This window comes from Callorhinchus milii, unplaced genomic scaffold (genome assembly GCF_018977255.1).
Source record: "Callorhinchus milii isolate IMCB2004 unplaced genomic scaffold, IMCB_Cmil_1.0 Scaffold2, whole genome shotgun sequence".
Lineage (NCBI taxonomy): Eukaryota > Metazoa > Chordata > Chondrichthyes > Chimaeriformes > Callorhinchidae > Callorhinchus > Callorhinchus milii.
The window spans coordinates 53,123,860-53,135,222 of NW_024704743.1; the positions used below are offsets into that span (position 1 = coordinate 53,123,860).

Here is an 11,363-nt window from a genome sequence, read left to right on the forward strand (position 1 = left end):
GATCCCAAAGGTACTTGGATACTTTGTATAAAAAGCAAAAATTAAGATTTTTGTTATCCCGTATGTGTTACATTGCCTGAACATTCAGCAGGGAGAACTTTCACCCGCGGCTAGATTTACTCTATTTCCTTAACATTTTAAAGCCCACAAAATATACTCAATTCACTTTATAGTATATACTGTGAAGCACTTTGAGACGTCTTGTAGATGTGATATGGCTCTATATCAAATCCAAGGATTATAAAGCGTTCAGAATTTGGCAAGTTCTTAAATACAGTTAATTTTGAAACATGTTTTCTCTAAGTTGTTTTAAGATTTGCGGAGTCCTGTAGCTCAGTGGTTAGAGCACTCGCCTCACAAGCGAGAGACCTGGATTAGATTCCTGGCAGGGCGAAAACTTGGGCAAGTTTCCCTACTTCACACGCCTAATAATATTCCCTCAAGATAAAAAAGAACAATAATAGTTTGGTCACTTCAATCCACGACTTTTGTGGGACACTGCTGTGCACACTTGGCTGCCGCATTTCGCCCACAAAAATACAGTCAATTCACTTTACAGTATATTCTGTGAGATGTTTTGAGACTTCTAGAAGACGTGAAAAGCGCTATATCAAATTCAAGGATTATTATTATTTCAATAAACAAAACAAACAACTAATACAATGTGTTGAACTGCCTCCTATTGTAGATATCAATGGTTGAATGGCACTCTTGCCAACGTGGATAGAACGTAATTTAAAAGCAGAAGTTGGGTTCATTCTGTTCCGGTTCTCGCCAGTCTCCACTGTATCCCTATCTCCCAGTAGATTGATTTCAAGGTCCTCACCCTCATCCATCCACTCCCTGGCATCTCCCTATCTTTCTGACCCTACTCTTTCGCTCGCCCACTCCTCTCGGCTAACTCGGGTTTGCTGTGTGTCTCCCACCCTCCCCATGCCATCATTGGTGGCTGATCCTTCAGTTCCTACTCCCCTAATCTCTGAACTCCCTCCCTCTACCATTCTGACTTACCCTGCGATTGTTTGCTTTCAAGAACCTAACCAATTCCCTTTTGAAAGCTACTATTGAATCTGTTTCCATCAACCTTTCAGGCAATTATAAATTCCGCACATATACAGAATGAAATAACAGATGCTCTTGACTTTTTTTAAAATATTTTTCAGTATAAAAACTGACACTTCACTAAGGAGAGACACTCAAGCGAGAACCTAAAAAGACCCACAGAAAATCAGCTTCTAAATTAAGACTGAATTAATAATGGGAAATCCCATTATAAGTGCACACCACTAAATGTCCTTTAATGTTCCTGTGAAAAACTTGCTGCTGTAAGCCTCTCTGTAGTAATTGACAGTCTTTCTTAAACAAGCAGATCAACTTTCTGTCTTAGTGCTGATGTTGTAATTGTTTAGCCTGTAGCAGAACAAGTGCAATTGTCTGGAAAATACGCCCTCACATTTGAGGTTGAAACAACACACTCTTGCTTTTCACCTACTGTTACTTTCACAAACATATTGTCGTTCAAGCAAATAGAACAATAATAAACAAAATATTCCTATCTGGTGACTTTAAATTGCTGCTGTTTTGGAATCATTCGAACAGAATACTATTGATCTAAACTTTCATTACCATACACAGAAAATTAAACTGCTGCCCTACTAACTTCTATCAGAATGATTAATATACTGATAATTGGATTGTAACACACCCAACCAGAGCAAGAAATATCAATGTGCATTTCTGTGTCCTTGTTTTTACTCTCCTTTTCAGATCCATAGACCACTGCCACACTCAGTACCTCACCAAGTGACTATTCTTCATGACCGTAATGTATATCTATAGTCTGCGGATCACTAACAAAATTCAGTGAACAAGGCCTGACATTTCTCATGTTCTTAGCCTTAAGACCATGGTCTTAAAATGTAAAATTGTGCAGAAGTCTTTATTTGGAATCCTTTATGGATAAGCTACAAGAAGCCATCAGCGTACCCTTGCCCCTGTGAGCCTCGACTAACTCTTCAGCCATGGAGGGTATTACAACCAAACCTGATCTTGTTCTCATCCAACACCCACACATGTGCACTTTCCTGCACAGAACACTGGATAGCAGAGTGAGATCCTACCTGATTAATCTCTCTCGAGCCCATAGGTTTTGAGATCATTTATAGCACTCCTACATTTGCCTCAGTTGGGGATTAGCTAACTCAGCATGAACCTAGATTCAAAGATCACAATTTTTGTTCCATATGGTTCACAAGAGTGAAAGGAAGTGGAAGATTAACATAAGCGGTCGAAGAGGTAGGGTTAAGGTGGGATTTAAAGACAATAGAGAGGTTTGAGGAGAAGGGATAGAGAGGTTAGGGGCATAGTGACTGAAGGTTTGGCAACTGTTTGCATTGCATGGAGGAATGGGTTGAAAGTGCACTCGTACCATAATTTGTGTCGATGACTGATTTGGCCATTAATGTTGTTTTGTTTCTTAGATTTGAAGAGATAACTCAATGGTTGGATCAGTTGAAGTGAAGTTGAAGTTGAAGAACAAAGTAAGAAAACTGCATAAACCTGGGACTCAGTGCAGAGGACAAAAATGAAATTGAACCCTGGTGTTAGAGGAATGAGCTATGAGCAACAGTTAGATAATTTGTAAACCAGTCTCGGTTGGTAGCACCTCGCCTGTGAGTGACAAGGTTGTGGGAACTCCCAAGTAGGGAATTGTGGTCTAGAAGTTGTGGTCTAAGATGACATTCCAATTCAGTGCTGGGGAGTGCTACATTACCAGAGGTGCTGTCCTTCAGATGAGACGTTGAACCGAGATCCCACCTGTCAATGTTCAGGTGGATATTGGGATGTCTCAAAGACGTGATAAGGTGCTATATCAAATGCAAGGATTATTATTATTATTATTATATTGAAGATTCCATGGCACTAACAGAGAAGCAGGTTTTTCCCAGAGCCCTGGCCAGTAATCCCCCTGATAAAGATCATCATTCAACGAATGGCCGCTTGTGGCACATTGCCGTCCACAACTTGGCTACTGCATTCACTTACAAATAGTCAATGCACTTTGCAGTAAATCCTGTGAAGTGCTCTGAAACACCTTCTTGGTGCTTCATAGGATATATTGTAAAGTGCAGGGACTGTGAGTGAAGTGGTCAGGACTGTCTCTTTTGCCTCATCTCTACACAGAGACTTCTGATAGAAAGTGTGTATGTGTGATGATAGAATCAGGTTTGGCTGCAGTGCTTCCTGAGGTCTAGCCTGCCAACACTCACTGTTAATATTCACACTTAATGGCCATTTGAGCCAAGTATCAGAGGCTGACTTATCAGCAGCTGCCTATTACTATAGCCCAGTAAAATGAAAAAGGAGTCACAAACATATGCAAAGGGGGGCAAAGGGAAAGAGTAAAAATCGGAAAAGGGACAAAAATCTTTGAAGAGTATCAAGTCACTGATGACAACATCTAATTGACTAGAGTTCTACAACATTAACATTTGTTCAAATAGAATTCCAGTCATACCTCCTGTCGTCCAGCCTGCAGGTCCAACCACTTGGAACCAAAGTGATGAATCCTCCTCCTGCAACCGTCTGTGGGAGCCAGTAGGTGGCTTTTAATAATCAGCAGGATCTACAGGACATGGCCACATTTACATTAACAGGGAAATTGCATTCAATAATGAAGGGAGTCCATCTTGATAACTGTCTGACTGTCCCCTACCCCCTGATCCTCAGTCCAACATGCATCTCATTGCTGAGTAATCACCCCTGTTCTATTAGCTTATGCGAGTTGTGCTCATTTTATACAGCAATGGCAGTGCTTAAAATGAAATGTCTGTTACAATAAACTAGCCTGTAATATTTATTTGAATCTGCAAGTGTGACGGCCTTTAATGACAATGAAATAGCAGTGGGTAGAAGAAGTGTGTGTTGCTTCCCCCCACCCTGTGACAATAACAGAACAGTTAATCAGTTAATCCTGAGAATGAGTTGGCTGCAAATGGAAGAATTATCATATGTCCAGCATGGAAGAAGTGAGACATTTATGAAATCCAGGACTAGAGTTGGAAGCTAGTCTGTTATACCTGTTTGCCTAAAAAACACATTCATTCCACTTTAAAGTATCTCCTTTGCATTTCGGAATGTCCTCCTGATGTGAAAGGTGCTATATCAAACATACAGGTGGATGTTAAAGATCCCTTGGCACTGTACGAAAGGAAAAAGGAGTTTTTCCCAGAGTTCTATTCAACAATCCCTCCCTTTTCTGTAAAGGATGAAATCATCAAATGCTCCCAGGGTGCAAAGAGAGCGTAATAACTATTGCCCACCCGATTATAGACGTTGACAAAAATATTTTCAAATTGGTGCAAATGTTGTTATAATTGTTATAATTGGTTTGTCACTAGAAAACAAAGGGCCATAATTATATCATTATTTTAAACATAAACACTGTGAATGGCAGCATTGGGCCATCAGTAATTATCCCAGTGTTGAAAATTGACGTGGGAAAGTTTTCTGAGCTTAGAAAATAAATAAATCAGGAAAATTGGTCGTTCACTTCATGGCGGTTTGTGGGACATTGCTGCCGCAATTCACCCAAAGTCACTCCACTTACATCTAATCTGTGAAGCACTTTGGGATGTCCTTCTGACTTGAAAGGACAAATGCAAGGGTTATTATTATATACCGCAAAGTTGTGTGACTCTGTGTATTTTATAATAATCTTTGTATTTGTTTATAGCGTCTTATCACGTCATTGAGATGCATCAAAGCGCTTCACAGAATATACTGTAAAGTGAATTGACTTTGTGAGCAGTGTCCCACAAACAGTCATGGATTGAGTGACCAAATAATTATTTTTTGTGGGGAGGGGATTATTATTATCAGGAAGTGGAGTCCTGTAGCTCAGTGGTTAGAGCACTCGCTTTGTAAGCGAGAGACCTGAGTTCAATTCCAGGCAGGGCGAAACCTTGGGCAAGTTTCCTTACTCCACACGCCTAATAATAATCCCTCCAAAACAAAACAATAATAAATTGGTCATTTTCAATCTACGACTGTTTGTGGGACACTGCTGTCCGCAATTGGCTGCCGCGTTCGCCCACAAATATACAGTCAATTCACTTTACAGTATATTCTGTGAAGCGCTTTGGGACGTCCTCCCAACGTGAAAAATGCTATATCAAATGCAAGGATTAAAATTAAATTAAGTGTGTGGAGTAAGGAAACTTGCCTAGGATTGTGCCCTACCCGGGAATTGAACCAGGGTCCTCTCACATGCAAGGCGAATGCTCTAACCTCTACATTACAGGACTCCTGGAGCAAATGGGGCCGCCAATGTGCACGCAGCATTGCCCCACAAACAGCCATGAGTAAGTGACCAATTTTATTTGAGGGATTGTTGGCCAGGACACCAGGAGAAATTCTATTTCTCTTTTCAAATAGTGCCATGGGATCTTAAACGTCCACCTGAAAAGGCAGATGGGATATTGGTTTAACGTTTCATCTGAAGGACAGCACCTCTGAGATTGCAGTAAAGTGTCAGCACTGCATTGCAGTATCAGCTTAGGCTACTTGACAGCCTGCAACGAGTGTCATTAATTTGAAACATTAATATTTGGAGCACGATTTTATCCAATCTGTATTTCTGGGGCACTTTTTTGTTAAAGGATCGAATTACACCTTGCAAAGAAAGTTTAATAACTATTGCCCAACACACTTACAGAGCAGGATAATTTTTTTTCCAAATCAGTTAATGTTGTTATAATTGCTTTGTTACTGGAAAACAAAGGGCCATAAGTATATCATTATTTAAACATAAACACTGTGAATGGCAGCATGGGACCATCAGCAGTCATCCCAGGTTTGAAGCATTGATGTTGGAAAGGTCTCCAAGTCAAAATAATTGAGGAAAATTAGCAGCTAAATCATTTTTCAGAAGCCAACCCAAAAGCAACAAAGTTAGAAAAGGGAACAAAGCTTTAAAAGAGAAAAATAAAACTTAACTTAAAAAATAAAAAGTAACTTGTGGGCTTTTCAAAAATAACACATTCGGTATTACTGAGTTTCAATTATTTTATTGGTTCTTACAGTAATAATAACAATCCTCGCATTTGATAAAATGGTTTTCACATCAGGGGAACATCTCAAAGTACTTTGCAGGTTAATGTAAAGTGGAATTATTTGGTATTTTTTAGGCAAACACAGCAACAACACTGTCTCCTGTTTGTAAAGGATAAGTGTAAATCCCAATCGCCTCTGTCGTTTAAGCATGAAATTTAGCGTGGGGTGGAGAAAAGAAGAACTTGGATTTTTTCAGCAGCTTGATCACATTGAAATTCTGGTATTTTCAAATTATTTAGTTAATGGAGAATTTTCCCAGAATTTAAACCAAATGAGATTCTAAAAATCAGTTTTACAGCACAATCCATTGTGTCGTAATATCGCTGGAAGCAAACTTGCGCATCATATCATGAATCTTTTCTTTATATAAAAGATAGTTTGTCCCGGTATCCTGACAAATAATTCCCAGATAAAATTGGTCATTCCAGTTCATAGCTATTTGCCGGACATTAGTGTGTGCAAAAAATTGATTGCCGCAATAGCCTAAGAAAATCCAGTCACTGCACTTGCGCACTTGACAGTAAATCCTTTGAGGGGGAAATGTCAAAGCACTTCACAGGATTAATGTAAAATATAATTGTATTTTTAGGCAAACACAGCAACACTATTTGAAAAGAGAAGGGAGTTTCTCCCAGTGTCCTGGCCAACAATCCCCCAGAGAAAATTTGTCATTCACTTCATGACTGTTCATGTGCACAAATTAGCTTGACATTCACCTACAAAATATACAGTCACTGTAGTTTACAGTAAATAATGCAAAACTCTTTAAGCTGTTCTCTCGATGTGAAAAGTGTTATAACAAATTCATGAATTATTTATTATAGTGTCTTAGTCCTCGTCTGGAGGTTGCTTGATTGCCTTTGGGATGTGGGGAGGAATTTTCAAGGTAAATCTTTTGTTCACCTGAATTAGTCATGTGTGTTTGGATATCTCTATTGGTTTGCTTTTTGGATATCTGTATTGCTATTGCTGTCCAAGTGGTCAGCACCAGGAAAAGTGCGTAGGTGAATATTATTGGATTTTTCTTTGGTCAGCAAGATGTCTGACACTTGCAGAAATAGCATGCTTAAGACTATCCAAACCAAACTGATGTTTGATCTATGATGATACTATTCCATATATAATGTCACTTACACAGGGACATTTTCCTGTGTCTGGAATGTAATGGGCTCTCTCTACCTGGAGGGATGTATCCCATTTACCTAATTCTGGAGATTATTTGGTGCAGGCTCCTCAGGGTCTCTTTGCTAAAATGGAAGGGCAAACCAGTTACTGAGGGTCGGGATTATTTACACTCGGCTCTTGTTAACCCTGAAACCAAAGCCCTAACATTTGTCCTAGCTTGACAAGCAGTGGAAAAGCTTGCCAGCCAGTGCTTTTAATGGCAAGCAATGCAATTTTAGCTGTTATTTTATTCAGTTATTTGGGACCACAATCACTTGATTTTGTTGCTAGCAAACTGAAAGTAAAGGAAATGTTGACCATCTCTGACCATCTTTAACATGAGCAGACTTTTACTGCTCTTTGATGAATTTACCTACATTTTTTGCGTCAATTTATAATTTTTTAAAAATTGTTGTAGGTTTTTTGCTGGTTAGCCTCCAGCAGTACCCAACGCACACTCTAGGGTTCCCACAAGCCTCGACTTGCGTAGAAAATATTTATATATTTTCTCAACATTTCATAATCTTCTGTAATCGCTCTGCCACCGCAGTGACGAGTTCTTTCCATCACTGTTCTCTGTCAACAGTGGCAACTGATATATAATATAATAATTATCCAAAAAAAGGAGAAAATTGTGTAAAAAATGTGAGTAAATTCAACAGAAAGCTTTATTAAAGATGGTCAAATAACGCCTCAACATTTCCTTAATTCTCAGTTTGCTAGTAACAAAATTGAGTGATTCTCGTGCCAGATAACACATTTGGAATCAATGTAGCACTTGAAGCAGGTTTTGCATTTTCAGTGCTGCTCTAAGGTCAACTATTTAGCTTTGCAGGGTTATATATAACCTTCACAGGTTATATGTAAACAATAATTTGCAGATCAATCTGCGATGCCCATACAATACAATCACTACACCTTAATAATTCCTGTGAAGTGTTTTGAGATGTCCTCTCAATGTGAAAGGAACTCAATCAAGTGTAAGTAGTATTATTATTACGGAAGCTATTTGAAATTTCACAAATCTCGTGAAATTGTGGGTTTCCACCACTACCTCACCCCTCAGGCCGCTGAAACCCTTGTTCATGCCGTCATCACATCCAGGCTCGACTATGCAAACGCCCTGCTTGTCAGCCTTCCCAACTCCTCCCTCCACAGGCTGCAGATAATCCAGAACTCTGCAGCCCATGTCCTCTCCCGCACCAAACTCCATGAACCCATCTCCCCCACTCTCGCCCAACTCCATTGGCTCCCTCTCCTTCAGAGGATCCAGTTCAAGATCCTGGTCCTCACATACAAAGCCCTCCATGGCCTCGCCTCACCCTACCTCTGCAACCTCCTAACCCCCTACTAACCCAGCCGTTCCCTCCGCTCAGCCGGCTCTGGCCTGCTCTACATCCCCCGACCCACCCACCCCACCATTGGTGGGAGAGCCTTCAGCCACTCTGCCCCCAACCTCTGGAATTCCAATCCCCAGTCACTCCACCTCGCCCCCTCCTTAGCCTCCTTCAAGTCCTGCCTCAAGACCCTCCTCTTCGACCATGCCATCGACCATTCCCCTTCCCTCCCTTAACCCACAACCCCAGCTCGGGTCTGAAATGCTGTTCTCTGTCCAGCGCCTTGGGACGTCCTCCCCGACGTGAAAGGCGCTATACAAATGTAATCTTGTTGTTGTTAAACACATTATTCAATTGTTAATGATTGAGCTGAGCTTTCTGAGGAAGTCTTTGAATATAATAATAATAATCCTTGCATTTGATATAGAGCCTTATCACGTCTTTGAGACGTCTCGAAACGCTTCACAGAATATACAGTAAACTGAATGGACTGTATATTTTGTGGACAAAACCTGGCTGCCAATTGCGCACCGCAGTGTCTCACAAACAGTCGTGGATTGAGTAACCAATTTTTTTTTGATGGAATTACTACCCCTGGAAAAGCGGGTTCCTACTTGCTGCTAGGTAAACAGAGGCGTGTGGAGTAAGGAAACTTGGCCAAAGTTTTGTCCTGCCAGGAATCAAACCCAGGTCTCTTGCTCAGTGCTCTAACCACTGAGCTAATGCGTACAAATCCAATATATTTAATTCCTTTTCACCAACCATTAATTCACAATGATTCTGAACGACCATGTGAACATGCCTCAGTGGTCATTGGGTCTGGTATGTTCAACACAGCCAAGCTGATCAAAGCATTCCTCAAAACACTGATGCGTTTCTAAGGAGGATGTCATTCTTCCATAAAGTAATATATTAGCCAAGACTCCTCCAACCATAAAACCACCAGTCTCTGGAGATGAGAAAGTTCTATTTAAAGGTAGGCATGACTCATGAAATCTTGCTGTCAGAAGCATTTTTAACTTGTTGAGTAAGAAAAAATAATCCAAAATTGCAGATAATTTCAGTGCATCAAAATTGTTGTAACATTAGTCTAATACTCACTCATTGCATCTTTAGATGAATATAATGACAATATATCTATATTCAGAGAACTAAGAGTGGCTATTTATTATATAGCATCCTGGAATGATCAAAGAACTGATATGGCAGTGTTTTTGGTGTTCTGAGGGCTGAATTTAATGTAGATACAGTTAATCTGGATACTAACAGCAGGCGAATGATAAAGCATACATGAGGGAGAAGGGTATAAACACTGGCACAGGCAAGTTGTACCAAATGACTTGTTTCCATGTCATACAATATTATGTAATTCTGTATAAAGTTACATGCATTGTATTTATAACAGAGACTGACCAAGAATCTGAATTCAAAATTCAGAATTTCCTCCCATTAACACCTTGGGTAATAAAGTGTATGCTATTTGCTAAGCTAAGTCAACAGTTTTTGTCTGACACGTGTAAACTATTATAATATGTATGAGTTCAATGTCTTGAAGGCAGCAAGGAGGTAGCAATTTATGTTTATGTTTGTACTAAAATAAGGAGACAATGAATTGCATTAGAACAGAGACAGCAAGTGAAAATATTTCACCAACAATGCAGTAATGGCATTGCTTTATGCATTTTACTCAGACCACCCTGCCTGCATCAAATGAAGGAACCTATGTCCACCTAAAGTCTCAGGTGGAAAGTATGATGTTATTTATTTATTTATTTATTTATTTATCCTAAGCATCTATTTAATACATTTTAAATGAACTTATTTGTCATCAGCATTGAGAATACTTGCATTTCATAACTGTTTTCATGGCTGAGTGCTTTTGCTGATATTAACATGAGCATATTTCCATGTTTGAATAAAATATCTGGTACAAGAAAGCTAATCTTACCCAACTCCACCCAACCATAGCAGAAACATTTCCGGTGAGTTCGAAGCTGTGCAAATTTGCATACATTGTTTTGTAGAATCACAACGTTTCATATGCACTGTGTGCCTTGGTATGGTTATTCCTATTTAAACTGGGCGAAATTAATTTTGCTTGCCGTGGGAAAATAGGTTGGATGTTCATGTGAATTAACATATTCATCTTGCCTGTGCAGGAAGTGATAGAGAGTACAATTATTCACTACAAATAATCCATCAATTTCACATAAAATGTGGCCATTTAAATAAAGCGATTGTACAAATGACGAGCAATTATTTTCTAGGTTATCAAATGCAAACTGTGGAAATCCACTGAGACTTTTCTGGCTTCTAATACTATAATTAATAGGAACTTCACATCCTTGCAGCTTTTCAAATCCTAAAGAGATCATTATCTATATTAGAAATTAAAATACGTAACCTTCATCATCATTAGGAGTTAGAGGTCAAAAGACAAGTAGAGGCTGCAAATTGTAGTGTTGATGATTCATTCAAGTAATCACCTATTTTCTATAGTTCATAGCGTTACCTAATGTATTTGATTAAAAAGACCAGAGACATAAAATTATCTTTGCCCTAGCCTTAACACCGTTGTCTTAAAATTTACGATTGTGAAAATGTTGTAAAGTATTCAATTCAGTCTTAATTTGAAATTTCTGCAGTTCTTTTTAAGAATTGTGGAAACTCAGCTTCCAACTTAAGGCTGAATTGAAAAAGTATTACAAAATTCCCCAAACTTACATTTTAAGAGAATAATCTTAGGGC

The 11,363-nt window shown here is 39.3% G+C and overlaps 1 non-coding gene across 1 annotated transcript; it reads left to right on the top strand.

The window, feature by feature from the left end:
- Positions 1-4,888: 4,888 nt before the first annotated feature.
- trnat-ugu lies at positions 4,889-4,960 on the top strand. Its single transcript has one exon. It is a non-coding gene; the product is annotated as a tRNA-Thr (tRNA).
- The last annotated feature ends 6,403 nt before the right edge of the window (positions 4,961-11,363 follow it).